The sequence below is a fragment of the Bidens hawaiensis genome, unplaced genomic scaffold (genome assembly GCF_021521415.1).
Source record: "Bidens hawaiensis isolate Kalapana, Puna unplaced genomic scaffold, B.hawaiensis_p1.1 tig00038267_1, whole genome shotgun sequence".
NCBI classification, from domain to species: domain Eukaryota; kingdom Viridiplantae; phylum Streptophyta; class Magnoliopsida; order Asterales; family Asteraceae; genus Bidens; species Bidens hawaiensis.
Genome location: NW_027505540.1, coordinates 136,009 through 151,880, shown reverse-complemented (window position 1 = coordinate 151,880; position 15,872 = coordinate 136,009). Strand labels below are relative to the sequence as shown.

The 15,872-nt window shown below is 38.2% G+C and overlaps 1 pseudogene across 1 annotated transcript; it reads left to right on the top strand.

The window, feature by feature from the left end:
• The first annotated feature begins 428 nt into the window (after positions 1-428).
• On the top strand, positions 429-11,614 carry LOC143613820 (uncharacterized; annotated as a pseudogene). Its single transcript, XR_013150185.1, has 6 exons — positions 429-629; positions 2,326-2,657; positions 9,001-9,141; positions 9,228-9,371; positions 9,573-10,045; positions 10,996-11,614. The product of XR_013150185.1 is annotated as an uncharacterized LOC143613820 (transcript).
• The last annotated feature ends 4,258 nt before the right edge of the window (positions 11,615-15,872 follow it).

Here is a 15,872-nt window from a genome sequence, read left to right as displayed (position 1 = left end):
TATGATTTAAACCAAACAAAGTTTAAGCATAAAAATGTTGCTTGTTTCTTTAAATACTATATGCTCGATTCGGCTTAACTTCAAACCAAACCAAGTATGAGAAAGCCAACATTCAATTGGGTTTGTTAACAGCCTAGTGGCGTGCCTAGTTTTAACTTGATGATTCATTTACTTAAACCAGTTTTCAAGCTTCAATTTAATTTTTCTTTGTTAAACCTATATGTAAAATATTTTGTATTTTCTTGATTGATACAACTTGTTTAAAAGTACCAATAAAATATTACACTTCTTATAAAATAATAATAATAAAATGAAGAAGGTGCTCAGCATTTTCCTTCCAAGTCACCCACTAAAGTTTGTAATTACACATCACCATTTTATCCTTTGATAAATAATGACATTGAGTTGACTTCACCTAGATAAACTCCCTTCAAAGATCACTCCGATAATCATTGCTAGGTACCATCTAGATGTTGTGATTTGTTTCCAGTTAAAAACTACTTGAAGTGAAAAGATGAACAACAATTACCACCTGCAGCTGAACCATACAATTGTTCCCATTGTTTCGCCGCCGGTGCCACCACCGGCGCCACCACCACCGAACCTACCTCGTGCTGATCTACTTGAAGGTAATAATATTTCTCAATTAATATTGGATTTTATTAGCACCTCGTGTGTAGTTTCTTTTGTACCTCAAGATCTCTAGCTAGGATTTTATATTGTCAATGGGTTTGTTAGAGATAGATAATATAGTGTTTAACAAAAAAAAATACCACTCTTGTAACCAGCCATATATGGATACTGAATTCAAAATCACCAAACCCAAATCAAATTTATTTTTGGTAAACTGAAAAGTGGTCTAAATAAAAGTTTTAAAAGTAGATCAATTCTTTTATGGTAAACACTAAATAATTAAGTAAATGGGCAATCATTTCTAGAAAGGTAAACCCATTTTTTAAATTACAATTTTATTTTTTTTGGAATTCCATGGTGACAATTGGGGAGTTCTTACCAAAATGGGTGGAGAAGGGAAAAGTATATACCAAAATGGATGATTTAAAAAGTATTTTTTAAAATAAGTTTTTCTTTATAAACTTATTTTTTCTCACTCTTAATCTTATTTAATACAACCATTCTTATTAAAAATTCTATCTAAGAGCATAGATAAAATATGAAAAAGAAATAATAGAACTTTTAATTTTTGTTTTTCATTTAGTTCAATAAAAATATTAAAAAACGTTTTTGGAAACAGTTTCTTATGTTCATATTTTTTTATTTAATTTTTTTAAATAAAAATCGATTGAAAACGATTTTTTTTGGTTTTTATTCTGTTTTTTTAATTACTCTATTATGGCTATTTCTTCAAGTTGTTTTCTTATACAAGAGTATCTAAAAATGGAGTTTGATTTAATATCGATATTATTTAGTCGAACTTCATTTGGTTTGCCAGAAATATAATTATACACAACAACTAAAATCACAAAAACAAATGCCGATACCGGTATTGGTACCGATCTTCAGTCAAAATTGGTTCGGTTCATGCAAATACCAATAAAGTACTAACTACTGACACTCGTATAGCTTATGATATAAAAATACTATCTTTTTTTTTAAAACGTGTCGTACCCTAATATATATTCAACAGTTGCATTATCATTTATAAACGTGACGTATCCTAATATATATGAAAAAAACCATCAAAGAAAAACAATAAAAGAAAAAAAGCAATGAAAAGCCAAAAAAAAAAATAATTACGAACAGAAGTGATTTCCGTTTTGATAAATAAATAAAAATATGAATTTAAGAAAATAAAATTCCAAAAGCATGTTATGTTTTGATTATTTGTGATTTAAACGAAATAAAATATAAAATAAAAGTTTTATTATTTTTAACTCTTTATTTTATCTATGTTTTTTATATAAAAACTTTAAATATAAATTATTTTACTCAATAAAGATGGAAATGAGAAAATATAAGTTTAAGAAGAAAACCTATTTTGATAAATATTTTTCAAATCACTCATTTTGATAAATACTTTCCCCCCATCACCCATTTTGGTAAAAAAACTCGACAATTGGGTGGTTCTTATGTTGGAGCTTTCACCATTGGAGTCGCTATTTCAGATGGCAATTTCACTATACGATTACTTCAGTAGCAAAAAGATAAAATTTCGTGAACTTCAACCCGACTAGCGAATTCGCTATTTGAGTTAGCAACTTCAACTCTGAAGCCACTATCTTATATAACGGCATAATCTGGGTTAACCCTTTTTGTTTTTTTTTTTGAAAAAGGAATCAACAACATGAAATTGTGTTGCAATTTAAGGACGAAGAGCAGACTACATCAAGGTTGCGGTTCCACCATATGAAGCAGCAATCAAAGGAGATTGGAAGACTGCTAAACCCATTCTTGAGAACCAAAAAGAGTTTACACGTTTTGCCATCACCGAAAATTATGAAACAGTGCTTCACGTTGCAGCATCAGCAGAAAGCACCAAGGCAGTTGAAGAATTTGTGACCAATCTGGTGCCTACGATGGAAAAAAGGATTTAGAGCTACAGAATAAAAATTACAATACTGCCCTTGCATTAGCTGCTGCGGCTGGAAATGTAAAAACAGCAATGTTAATGGTGAAAACAAATCCAGCTGTGACTGAATGTCGAAGCATGAAATGAATCTGACCTGATCCATGACGATGTTTCCACGGATTTCGAGATGAACGAACCACGACTTGATCTTCTTCTTCGATTGCTTGAGACCTGCAATGGCTTTTCGGGGGTGTGGAGGTGACTGCTAAGAAATCCTGAGGATCTCTTATTTACAGACACAAAAATAGGGTGATGGCTCTTATTGAGCATGACCCTCTAACAAGGAGGTGGAGACCTCCTTATATAGAGAGCCTCATGGCCACCATCATGGTACCCTAATGGGCCTAGCTCAGTTAGGGTTACCTCCACAAAACCCGCTCAGCCCAATAGCATTGTATTAGTCCATAAAATATAATAAGCCAAACATAATAAATTTAGGGTCGTAAAACCGGGTTTAGTACCATACCCCTACAAGCCCCCCCAAGTCCAGTGTTGCTCCTAGGCGTGCAAGCGTTTAGGTGGAGCGCTGGACTTTATAAGGTGTGTTAGGACATGAGGCGGTTTTTTTCCCTTTTCTTCGGCCTTGTCTTTATTGTCTTTGAGTTTTGGGAGGTTTTCTCCATGATGGTGACATGTTGTGATCTTTATGATAATGATGGTGCACTGGCATGAATAAGATATAGCACGCATCATAACAATAGTGGCGCGAGGCCTGATAAAAGATAGAGCGCGCATCTCGATAATGATGCTTAATAGTTTGCACGCGAGGTAGCTTACGAGCTATAAGAATAATGAAGCTTGCGCGCGAGGCGACTTACGAGCTATAAAATAATGAAGCTTGCGCGCGAGGCGACTTACGAGCTATAAAATAATGAAGCTTGCGCGCAATGTCGACTTACGATAGTGGCGCAAGGCTTGATAAAAGATAGAGCGCGCATCTCGATAATGATGCTCAATAGTTTGCGCGCGAGGCGACTTACGAGCTATAAAATAATGAAGCTTGCGCACGTTGCGGCTTATGAGCTATAATATGACGATAATGACTGGCCCACAAGGGCCTCTTCTACGCAGGATGACTATCCCAGCTTGTTTTCAAAATAATAATGGAGGCGCAGTCGGCCAGATAATAATAATGACATATGTGCTTGTGCGACTCGTAGCCGAACCTGCAAAAACATATAAAATTAGCGCGTGGCCGTTTGGGATATTGTTAGGCTCCCGCCCTAAGATTCGGATGTCTTCCATCGCGATAATGTAGTGGTGGTATACCACGATAGTCCCCTAGTTCATTGCTGCTAAATAAAGTTGTCCTGATCCTGATTTGGGATTAGACTATTCTCATTTGTTGTGCCGCTTACGCATAGGTTTTGGCTTTGTGTCACGCGCAGATGCGCTTGCGCATAGGCTTTGGCTTTGTGTCATGCGCCACGCGCAGATGTTTCATGCGCGTGCGCGTAGACTGTGTGTCATGCACCACGCGCAGATGTTGCATGCGCGTGCGCGTAGACTGTGTGTCATGCGCCACGCGCAAATGTTGCATGCGCGTGCGCGTAGACTTTGTGTCATGCGCAGATGTTTCATGCGCTTGTGCATAAGCTTTGGCTTTGTGTCATGCGCCACGCGCAGATGTCGCATGCGCGTACACGTAGACTGTGTGTCATGCGCCACGCGCAGAGGTTGCATGCGCGTACACGTAGACTGTGTATCATGCGCCACGCGCAGATGTTGCATGCGCGTGCGCACAGGCTGTGTCATGCGCCAGGCGCAGATGTCGCATGCGCGTACACGTAGACTGTGTGTCATGCGCCACGCGCAGATGTTGCATGCGCGTACACGTAGACTGTGTGTCATGCGCCACGCGCAGATGTTGCATGCGCGTGCGCACAGGCTGTGCCATGCGCCATGCGCAGATGTTGCGTGCGCTGATGTGATATGCGTGAGCATGTGATGCGTAAGCATATGTAATATGTGTGAGCATATGTGATGCGTGAGCATAAGTGGTGCATGAGCATGTGACATGTAACATCCCGAAATTTAAAAGGTAATATTAATTATATTACTTATTAATAGATGGGAAGTTTACTCGGGTTATCAGGAAATAAATAAAAGAATAGGAGTTGGTATGGGTCGGGCTAGTGTCGGGTAATGGAAGTGGGTTATGGACTTGGGTTAATTGAGATAGGTTAAATGAGAATGGGATTTCAGGGATATAAATACCCCCAAAATCCCAAAATATCTCATTTCTCACCAAACTCCCTAACACACACTCCTTACACCCTCAAAACACACACATTCTAACCGATCTAGATTCGAAGCCGAGAACCCAGGATTTGTTGATAGATCTGAGTTGGTAAGGTAAGAACTAATCTAACAAAGCTATTATTACTGAAAATGGTTAGGATTGGATGGGTTAACCGGAACCGAAACCCAACTGCCCAAATCAGACCCCTAAAACGTCGATTTTAGGCCGATTTGATGGTTGGGGTTTGTAGGCGCCGATCATACGGTTCCGTGGGTACCAAAATCGAGTTATTTGGCTAAGAAACGAAGGAGTTATGGGCAAACAGATCTGCAGCGCGACAACTTCGCCTGCAAGATTAAGTTCGCCTGATGAACTTTGCCTTCAAGCGTAACTTCGCCTTCAAGCGTAACTTCGCCTTCAAGCGTAACTTCGCCTAAGGATAACTTCGCCTACGGCCAAGTTCGCCTAAGGATAACTTCGCCTGAAGCCAAGTTCGCCTAAGGATAACTTCGCCTGAAGCCAAGTTCGCCTAAGGATAACTTCGCCTGAAGCCAAGTTCGCCTAAGGTTTAACTTCGCCTGAAGCCAAGTTCGCCTAAGGTTTAACTTCGCCTGAAGCCAAGTTCGCCTAAGGTTTAACTTCGCCTGAAGCCAAGTTCGCCCGAGGTTTAACTTCGCCTGAAGTGAGGTTCGTTTAGAAAATAAATTAAAAACCTAATGGAAAATGTGTTAAGGCAGTTATCGAAAATAAAATTTTTCCAAGCTGACCTGGCAGCTTAACCCCAGCCAGGGGCTCTGCCCCTTGGACCCCGCTAGGGGCTGCCGCCCCTAGAACCCCGCTACCAGGGGCGCTGCCCCCGGACCCCCGTTCGTTGTGGGTCATATAAAGATAGAAACGCAACATAAGTAGTAGTAGCTAATTGATACGTGTAAATATTATACAGTTAGCCGTGCACAGCTCAAGAGGGGAATAACTATTAACGGAGAGCGTAACAGTATTCAGGTGAGTTCCTAGCCCCATTTATGTGTTATGTTTTCGGGGCTGTGTGCATACTCGATGTGTTGTTAATACATTTATCCTAAGTGATAAGTGTATGCCATATGTGATATATGTGATGGATATGAATGGTTGCTTGTCGGTACGCGAACGATCTTCGGATATTGCGCGTACTGTCAGGTCAAAAATAAAGGTACGAATATTATACATCGAAGATGTATGAACATTACAAATGAATACTTGTCGGGGCGTGAACGATCTTCGGATATTGCACGTATCGACAAGAGGTATGGTTGTTAAATGAATGATGTAAAGAACGCCTAGGGTGTTCTTATGCTATGATGTAATTATTGTATATGTGAAGTAGGTGTATACAGGTACACGAATGGTATGTGAGTTCTACGTTCGACATAGTAAGTTAGGATGGCAAATCCCTCTAGCTTTTGTCGGACATAGACTCGGCTGGTGATGGCATAGTTAAGGACTGCGGGCCTTATACGTAAAGTAGATGATAGATGTAAACGTAGATAGGGACGGTGGGCCTTATACGTGTTACAGATAATAGACGACAACGTAGTTAAGGACTGCGGACCTTATACGTATTATAGATAGGCATCAGCATAGGAAAGGACTATGGACCTTATACGTGCTGTAGTTGTATTGTGGTAGCATAGGGGAGGACTGCGGACCTCGTACGTGCTATGGTTTAGGTTGCAACATAGGGGAGGACTGTGGACCTTGTACGTGTTGTGGATGTAGGATGGTATAGGGAAGGACTGCGGACCTTGCACGTACCATAAAGGGTGAACATAGGTAAGGACTGCGGACCTTTGTACGTGTTCACGACCTTGAGTACAGGTATAGACGGTGAACTATGAACGTACTCTCGGTAGACTGAGGTTAGTGATTGTAGATATGTATGTATGTATGGTAGCAAGTATGTAAGTAAGAAAGAAAGTATGTAAGTAAGAATGAAGATATGAGTACTTATGTGTGTATGAAAGAAAGTTATGAGGTTAAGTACGTATGTATGTAATAAGGTATTGTATGGTATTGTATGATTAACTAGAACTCACTCAGCGTAGCTGACTTTTAGTATGCACGCAGGTGAGCTGATTACAGAGTTAGCATGAGGATGACACACGGCATGGATTGAACGGCTGGCATCTGAAGAAAGAAGTAAAGATGTTTTAAATATAAAGTTTTGTGTTATGGTATCAAAGAAAAGGTTTAACGTTTTGTAACAAATGATTGATGTTTTATATTCTGCGAAAAGTTTTAATAAACTCTGATTTGAAGAACTGTGTTTATGAGTAAATCCGACGCTAATGTAGGGCTACCGGGTTCGGGGCCTTACATGACATGCGACTGCGCTCAAGCATCATGGCGGTGCGCATGTAGAATGGCGGAATGGTTGACCCGCGGTGGCGCGCATGTGACGTGGCTTGTGTTAATAGGTTTAATTATGACGGCGTGTTGAGCGGAGCGGAGCCGCGTTCGGTCTTGTATTCAGCGCGAAGCCGTATGGGTTTATGAGGATTCCCAATCTTTAAGTTTGGCGCATGGCCTTATGGGTTTGAGGATTCCCAACCTTTAAGTTTGGCGCGTGGCCTTACGGGTTTATGAGGATTCCCAACCTTTAAGTTTGGCGCGTGGCCTTACGGGTTTATGAGGATTCCCAACCTTTAAGTTTGGCGCGTGGCCTTACGGGTTTATGAGGATTCCCAACCTTTAAGTTTGGCGCATGGCCTTATGGGTTTATGAGGATTCCCAACCTTTAAGTTTGGCGCTTGGCCTTATGGGTTTATAAGGATTCCCAACCTTTAAGTTTGGCGCTTGGCCTTATGGGTTTATGAGGATTCCCAACCTTTAAGTTTGGCGCTTGGCCTTATGGGTTTATGAGGATTCCCAACCTTTGAGTTTGGCGCATGGCCTTATGGGTTTGAGGATTCCCAACCTTTAAGTTTGGCGCGTGGCCTTATGGGTTTATGAGGATTCCCAACCTTTAAGTTTGGCGCGTGGCCTTATGGGTTTAAGAGGATTCCCAATCTTTAAGTTTGGCGCTTGGCCTTATGGGTTTATGAGGATTCCCAACCTTTAATTTTGGCGCTTGGCCTTATGGGTTTATGAGGATCCCCAACCTTTAATTTTGGCGCGTGGCCTTATGGGTTTATGAGGATTCCCAACCTTTAATTTTGGCGCGTGGCCTTATGTGCGCATGTACGGCGACGGAGTGGTGACTCGCGGGCGCGCGTGCATGGCGGAGAGTTGCGCTCACGCATGTCGGCGGAATGGTGACCCGCCAGCGAGCATGCGTGGTGGCAGTCTTCTGCGCAAAACCCACATGGTGGAGGTCTTTTGCGCGAAACCCACATGGTGGTTCCCGCGGTGGCACATGCATGGCTGCAGAGTGAGAATCCGCGAGCGCGCGTGCATGGCGGCGGAAGTCTGGTAATTTTTGGATCTACAATTTGAGAGATCTGTAATTTTAAACCTAAAATCCAGGTCTGTAATCTAGATCTAGATCTGTAAATCAGGTCTGTAATCTAGATCTAGATTTGTAAAACCATCACAGATCCGGAGGCTTGATCATCCGAATCAGGTAGTTTCTTTTTTGTACAGATCTGGGAGCCTCTTTTAGATCTATGGATCTTTTTGAGCTTTAATAGAACAAGCCTTGAAGCCTTTTTCTGTAAACTTCAAGATCTGGGTTTTTCCTGGGAGAGATCTGACAGTCGAGACGAAAATCGAAGGGTAGTTCGTTGCCGTCCCACGGATGGCGCCAATGTCGAAGCATGAAATGAATCTGACCTGATCCATGACGATGTTTCCACGGATTTCGAGATGAACGAACCACGACTTGATCTTCTTCTTCGATTGCTTGAGATCTGCAATGGCTTTTCGAGGGTGTGGAGGTGACTGCTAAGAAATCCTGAGGATCTCTTGTTTACAGACACAAAAATAGGGTGGTGGCTCTTATTGAGCATGACCCTCTAACAAGGAGGTGGAGACCTCCTTATATAGAGAGCCTCATGGCCACCATCATGGTACCCTAATGGGCCTAGCACAGTTAGGGTTACCTCCACAAAACCCCCTCAGCCCAATAGCATTGTATTAGTCCATATAATAAAATAAGCCAAACATAATAAATTTAGGGTCGTAAAACCGGGTTTAGTACCATACCCCTACACTTTGTTTGCAAAACCTGAAATGGTGAGGTATTTGTATGGTATCTCTAAGAAAATGGGGGGTGATTTTTGGGACCATGATAATCGCGGTTGGGTGTCACAAAAATGTGTTGAAGCTGATATCTTTGGTAAGTAGTTCTTTCAAGTTCGTGTGGTTTTTGTAATGGTGATCGTTTCTTTTTAGTCTATTGAGTGACCGTAAATTCTCTTGTAGATGTTGCTCTAAAGATAGTTGATGATCGCCCGGAACTAACAGCCAAGAAGGGGTTACTTACTGGAGTTCTCTTAGCTTTGGCTCAGAAGACTCGCGCGCTTAAAGGGAAGAAAACAAATTTTGTCTTCCGAATCATTAAGTCGAGTAAGTATACGAGCTTTGAAAAATTCTTACCATAGATATCAAGATTAGAGATATACGTATGTTGAATATAATAAAGGCCCATGCAGCATACTACAGGCTTAAAAAATAATAATAATGAATATTTTGCTCTTGTCATCAACTATTAAGACTCTAAGAGTATCTGATATGAGGTTCTTCTTGGTTGTTTTTACGTTTTTGTAGTGTTACGTGTAAAGGTAGGACCTGGTGAAAAAGAAAGTGAAGCCCTTCGATTATTAAGAATAATTTGGGAAAAAGTTGCTGCAATGCCTAAGAGTGAGATTGATGACATAATCCGAGGGCCGTCGGTAAAGGCGGGAAATACAATAAAAGGCTACCCTTCCCGAGTGGTTTTTGTTGCGGCAAAAATGGGCAACACACGGTTTATAATTGAGCTCATTCGATCATATCCTGATCTCATATGGAAACAAGACGACAAAGGAAAAACTATATTTCACTTATCAATCAAACGTCGTCAAGCAAAGATCTATAACTTGTTATATGAGATTGGTGCAATGAAAGATTTAATAACTCCTATTAAAGATAAAAAGGGCAATAACATGTTGCATATGGTTGCAAAGAGTGCCAAGCAAAAACGCTTTCAAAACATGTCGGGAGTTGCTTTTCAAATGCAAAGAGAGCTATTATGGTTCAAGGTACATCTTTCTTATTAAGCTTATCAAACATCATTCTTTCTTCATATGCTAAATATATAAAAAAAAAAAAAAAAAAACTGGTCAAATAAAAAAAATCTAAGATAAACGGGAATCTCTAAAGCTGGTCGACGGGTCATGAATCGGGCAAACCAAAGTGCGTACAGTAGATATAAAAAAACCTGGTTGGTTCTGCCAACCCGGTTTATAACCCGACCCAACCGGCCAGTTCGTATACCAGTTTGTAGTCTTGTTCCCTGAAACTGATTTGTAAACGACCATATTTAGAAGAAAAAAAAAAGGGCCAAAAAACTAGCTTTTTATCCCAAACCTGTTCCAACGTGATCAAAACCTGTCCGGATAGAGTTAAAGCATTCTTGTCTACAAACTGGTTTCCAACCCGATTATGTTTCGGCCAAACCGGTTTACAACCCAAAGCTAAGCATGAGACAGCGTGTTTGGAGAATCAGCACGTGTTCATTCCATTTGCCTTCGACACTTTTGGATCCCTAGCTCCCGAGGCGGTTCGCTTCTTGGAGCGAGTGCAGAAGGTGGTCCACAGTGACTCGCAGAGCCCGAGGAACCAAGGATTTATATTTAGTAGAATAGGCTTTGCGATTCAAAAGGGGGTAGCGGCGCAGCTTGTTGCTCGCTTACCCATTATCCAGATGTAGCTCGGTTTGTGTTAACTACTAAAAGAATAAAAATCGATTTGTACATGTCTAGTGTACAGTGCATAAAACCTTTTGAATCATTTTATTTAAAACTTAGCTTAAAAACATTGGTTCCGTAGTCACGTTTAATGTGTTAATTATTTATCCATTTTTAAATATGCACAAATATTGTTTGTAATTATCTGAGTCGTATTGTAGACTTATATGTTTTGATCCATACCATTTTAACACGTGTAGGAAAAGAGTTTTGACTCGTTAAAATGGCTTAATAATTTGCAGGAGGTAGAACAAATGATCCCACCTCAATATAGACAAAGGAAGAACTTAGCTGGTGAAACACCACAAGATTTGTTTACCAAGAAACATGCTGAATTGGTAACCAAAGGTGAGGATTGGATGAAAAATACTGCATCTCAATGCATGGTGGTTGCAACCCTTATCACGACCATTGTATTTGCAGCTGCTTTTACACTTCCGGGTGGATACGACCAGGACACTGGTATTCCTTTTTTCCGCAAAGAACCATCCCTTATTATTTTTGTGATCTCAGACGCAGTTTCTTTAATATCCTCATCAACCTCGATCCTCATGTTCTTATCTATCCTCACATCGCGTTATGCCGAACGCGATTTTTTGGAGTCGTTACCAAAAAAGCTTATGTTCGGTCTTGCAACGCTCTTTCTCTCTATTGTAACCATGATGGTCGCGTTTAGTGCGAGTTTCTTTGTACTTTATAATAAAAAAAGTGAAATGGGTACCAATCACTATCACCGGTTTGGCTGGCATGCCGGTTATTTTGTTTGCTATACTGCAATTTCGTCTTCTAGGTGATGTTTTTGACTCAACATACCGATCTAGATATCTCTTTAAGCCCAAAAAACGTATTCTTTACTATTAAAATAAAATCATTGTATCATTTATTTTTCTTTTCTTCCAAGATTCATGTACTTTTTAAGACTCGCTACTACAAAAACAAGCATAAGATGTGATAGGCAAAACACAAAAGATGCGGTTCAACAATTCAACCACACCTTTTGACATAAAACGGTTTTTAACTAAATTATCACATAAGGTGCGGTTCACACGGATACAAAAGATGCGGTCTAACAACAACCGCACCTTTTGATAGTGGATTAGAAAAAAGATGCGGTTCACTTGGATATTAACCAATTCCTAACAGATAATTAAAATTCAACTTTCAAACTAATTAATCTCTTATATTTTTAAACTAGCTAGTCTCTTATGTATTCTAGCTTATCTATTTATTTACTTCCAATTAACTTCACAACATCCAATTGGTACGTAACTCAACTGCCATTAACATGAAGATATATTTTTAGTTTTAACTTATACTTTTATGTATTGTTAAATCTATTTTGATGTATACAGATATCAAGTTCGATTTGTCTAGTGATCAAGATATATAATTCAAATACCAAGCAAATTAATTAAGGTATGAAAAATTCTAAATTTTATTGCATTTATTGTTGATTTGTTTATAAGTATGTGCATATATTTTGTAATTTGTATGCGTATATAAATATTTATGCCTATTTGTGTGTATCTAACTATCTATATAATTGCCTACCATAAAGTCCTAGGTGTCGCTCTCAGGTTGCTCCCCCCATTCTCTAGAGCCACCAGATTGCTTGATTTATAAATTGAGGCTTCTCATGCATTTGACCCGAATTCGCAGGTATGGGTCTTACCAAACCCGGATAGTCTTTAAATGAGTTATAACATCTCATTTATTTGTAAAACTATTTCATAAGCAAACAATAATTTTCATGGGTTATGGGTCTCACCAAACCCGGATAACCCTTAAACGGGTTATAACATCTTATTTATTTGTAAAATAACCCCTTAATTATCAAAGAATAATTTTCACGGGTTATGTGTCTTACCAAACTCTAATAACCCTCAAAAGGGTTATACGATCTCATTTATTGATAAACAATTTCATTATCAAACCCTAATTTAATTTATCTGCTTTACATGTTCTTCGTTGTTGGTCTATCATCTCCATCGTCAGTTAACTTCCAATACCACCCACCATCGTCAACTACATCAACGCCTCTTTTTTCATTAGACAAATATTTGTGTTCATGTTTATACATTTAAAAAATCAACATGCTCATGTTCGTTTATGTTTGTTCGTTAAAAATCTAAAAAACCTAAACATCTCAACTGATAAAACTCAGTCGTTAAAAAATATTATAACAAACTAATATATATGTATTAAATTAAAACAAAACTATGTTAAAAAATAAAATAATCATTATAAAATAGCAAAACAATTAAAAACAAAACTTTAAATAAACTCCCGTAACATGGGAGGATCAAACTAGTATAATATATATACATATGTGTGTGTAGAGGTGCAAACGAGTCAAGCCTGAGTTCGACTAGGCTCGAGCTCGGCTCATTTAGATCTTTATTTGAAAGCTAGATCTCTCTCCGGGGTCGCCTCGTTTACTAGATATTAATTAATGGTTGGTAAATAGATATATTATAAAAATTATAGGCTTGTTAATTTTGGCTCGCGAGTCGGCTCGAGCTCAAAAGGTGAAGCTTAAGCCCGGTCTTGTTTATTAAATGAGCTCATGTTAAGGCTCTTACTCAAGCTTACACCATATACAATTTGTATATATTTGTACTTTTTTTTAACGACCAACTAAGTAACGCCGGGTACTCCGTACGTGGCCCCTATTGGCCAAAGGTAGCCCGAGCCGGCCACTATTCCGGACGGACGAAGCCCCTAGCGGTCCACCCTAATGAGGAATTCACCGGATAAAACCAACCCCCACACCCGCCTAATGGCACAACAGCGAGGAGTCGGTAAAACCGGGTGAGATCAGGACTCGAACCCTAGCAAGCCAGGGTCATCCCTCATATCTCCCATATAAATTGGTGATAGTGAGGTTTGATCACCCTACCTCTCACTAGTAAAGTGAGTGCTCTACCATTGAGCCACATCCAATTTATGTATATATTTATATTAGCTTAAGAACCGAGTAATACACGGGATTTATCAAGTGTTACATAAATAAGATTAATTATTTAAAAGAAAGAAACCAACAAAATTAAAGGTAAAAGATAAATCAAATACGTAGTACGAACAATAATAATTTTAAAATATAAAATTTACAAATTTGAAAAAATCTTTTTATATCAAATTTTTGGATTAGATGAGTTTCTTTAATAATACGTATATATGCAAGTAATCAAAATAAGCCCAAGTAATCAAAAAGCAATCATAAATCATGCTTGAAATTTCCCCAGCCTTTAATTACTTGTTTGCTCAAAATTTGAATTCATATTTAATTAATTTAATTAATTTTGTGTTTGACTATTTGTTTCTAAATGCTATTTTATTCAATTGGTGTGTCATATGTAAAATTTTAAAACCTTTAGTTCGGTTTTGTTTTTTAATATTTTTAAAATAAGTAACAATCTTAGATTATCAAACACTAATATCATGAGTTTATAAAATATTTTTGATAACGCTTCTAAAAAAAGTAACCTATTTTTGGTAACCTTGGTATTAAAAGATCAATTAACTAATTTAGAAATATTTTACATTTTTATTAGTGTCATGTGTCATAAACTTACTGGTTCCTTTTGTTATAAAAAAAGCTTTTATATTTGATCCTGCCCCGTGTATGTGATTATATATATTATGTTCTCTGTATAACCATATACATATTTATGATTATTTGTATGCACTATATATATATATATATGTATATGTGTGTGTAGGGATGCAAATGGCCGAGCCCGAGTTTGACGCTTGAGCTTGAACTCGGCTCGTTTCGATCTCCATTTCAACAGACAACGTCGTGATACATTGATAAAAATCGCCAAAGATTCTTATTACGGTGTTATAGAAGGAATTTGGGAATTGGACTATCATGGTTTCAAAATTCCTTTATTCAAATGTAAGTGGGTGAATAACCGTACAGGCGTTCAAGTTGACAAATATGGTTTTACACTTGTCGACCTTGCAACTCACGGCTATAAATCTGAACCATTCGTTATGGCCAGACATCTGTCACAAGTTTTCTATGTTAAGGACCCGAGCAAAACAAGATACCATATTGTACTGCAAGGTAAACGACGCATTCTTGGTGTTGATGATGTTGTTAACGAGGATGAATACGACCACTTTGATGATCTTCCACCACTTTCGGTCGATACTGAACCAGTTAATTACGACAACTTTGTGCACACCACAAACTTACGTGATGATATCAATGGGGTTTACGTTGATAAAGGTTTGATATAATCAATTAATTAGTATAATTTATTCTTACTTTTTAGTATAACAGGCAGTTTATTATTTTTTTATGCAGAATAAACAATAATGATGAAGATAAAAAATGGCGTGTTTGATTGTGCATGTTAATGAGACATTGTCGATTGTTTGTATTATTTCATTTAAACCTTTTATTTATCGTAATGAGTTTATTAATTCTATGATTAAAGTTTATTGACTCCAAATGCAAATGAACTTCATTCGAGTTTGTATCAAATTAATTAAGTCGTCTAACTTATTTGAGCCGAGCTCAATATTTGAACTTTTTATTCGAGCCAAAGTTCAAGCTTTAGTAATATTAGACGAGCCAAAGTTCAAGCTTTAGTACTCCACTCTCAGTAAGTTTATATATTGCTCTTGAAAATAAAGTTGAACACTAATATTGTCTTGTAAAGCCTTCTTTTATTGTTTTTGCTCATGAAAATCACAATTCTTTGCCCTATTTGTATTTTTGGGTTGGTATGGTTGAGGATTGAAATATTGTATGCGGTCCATGTATTATTAAAGTGTATTGCATGTGTTGTTTGTCGGATTATGATTTTTAATATGTGTATTTGACTTTAATTCAATTATCATATGTAGTATGGCAAAAAAACGAACCAAAAGTAAGAGTCCGAAAAAAAAAATTAAGAACCAAGCACGAACCTGCTTGTTTTAAGAAGATACCCGATGAGAAGATATCTATAAAATTCGATGAAAATAATCAGCCCACTAGCGATGATCCGGAAATAGTCGGCCGTTTCAGGTCATTCTATGGGATGAAGGTTCAGCATCTCTTTCCATGTCATATTCAAATGTGCAAATTTGAGGATAAAGATTTTGATAATCTATGGTTAGAAGT